Here is a 1506-nt window from a genome sequence, read left to right as displayed (position 1 = left end):
TTGGTCCGACGTTTCAAGTTAGGTATAAGAGTTTTATTTTGTTTATGTATTTATTTATTATATTACATATTGCTTACAGATTAATATCCAAACACAATTATAATTCTTAAGCTAATATCATATATTGAAATAATAATGTAATCATATTTAATAAAGAATTGATACAAAATAAATTGAATGAAAATTTACAAATCATTGAATTTTATATATTGCATAAAATAAACTGAATAAAAAATTAGATAAAAATAACAAGTCATGGAATTGGACAAATCGCAAGTACATTATTAACAATCAAATTTTAAAACATTAACATAGTATTAATTATTCGGGACGCACAATACTTATGTGATGCTACTGTCCATGGTCACTGACTCGAGATATCGTCCCGCGGAAACCGTAAAATGGGCTTCCGAGCATGCAAAGAAGTCCAAAGAGGAGTCAAAGATAAGCATCCGATTGAAGTACTTAAATGCGCAGGACAAAGGAGCCAGATCACTTGCCCTAGAACGTGTAGAAGGAATAGCAAATAGCTTTCTTCTGTGAGACCGCACCAGGCTGGTCCTACTACTACACCCAAAAGCCCATCATGGATAGTATGAATGGATTGTACAAGATTCCACGCACTAAGCGAAATATGTAGGCCATAAGAGCTAGATTGCCTCTTACTTCCAACGTTCTGTAGCCGACCATACCCAAAATAAAAGTAGTGGGGTAAAGTAAGGGGTGATAACCGTAAATTTTTCTATAAAGGTTACGAACTAATGACTTCTGAATTTTCTCTAACGTCGATATGTGATTATAATGAATGGGATTCCAAATGATGGCGTTACTTTCTAGCTTGCTACGAACAAAACTATTATACAAGAGACGAGATGTGAGGTCACTTTTGAACGATCTTGATTGTCTCAGTTAGTTTAGATCTGATTACACTTCGAAAATTAAAGAATCAGTTGCTCCTTCGTAACGACTTTTTACGTGCCTGGTCTCTCGATTATGATTATGCTGGAAAAAGGCATAAACTTTTCAGGACGCGCTTTACAAAATATTTAATATAGAAATGAAAACTTGTACAAAAGTTGTTGTTGTTGATTATCCTCTGCACGCAGTAAAAGAAGGGCTAATGTAGCTAGATCTCTGCGCTGAAAATGTAAACCAATTTGCAAGCTAGTAACTAGGTACATGCAAATGACTTGCCTAGTACAAACGTGCCTAAAGTAAGTAGCTGTTAACTTGCCCTTGGGGGGCCGTGGCATTGGAATTCAATGAACGACGCCCTCGTTTACTTTAAAATTTAATGACATTTACACATTGTGTTTACCTGCTCGACAAATTGCTTTGTGGACTTTGTAACATGACTCTCCATTAATCTAAGCTTATTTACAGCCATTTTGGAGACGTTACCAGTCGCGTTAACAGGTTTTCTTTATGAAATTACTAAACTTATAAGCTATCTGACCTTTACCTTGAGAAAGTAAAATCGTACCTATTTTCTTCGAACTGTACACC

Source organism: Hyposmocoma kahamanoa, unplaced genomic scaffold (genome assembly GCF_003589595.1).
Source record: "Hyposmocoma kahamanoa isolate Upper Pololo Valley unplaced genomic scaffold, ASM358959v1 88, whole genome shotgun sequence".
Classification (NCBI taxonomy): Eukaryota; Metazoa; Arthropoda; class Insecta; order Lepidoptera; family Cosmopterigidae; genus Hyposmocoma; species Hyposmocoma kahamanoa.
The sequence above is the reverse complement of the archived record's forward strand: the minus strand, read 5'-3'. Positions refer to the sequence as shown.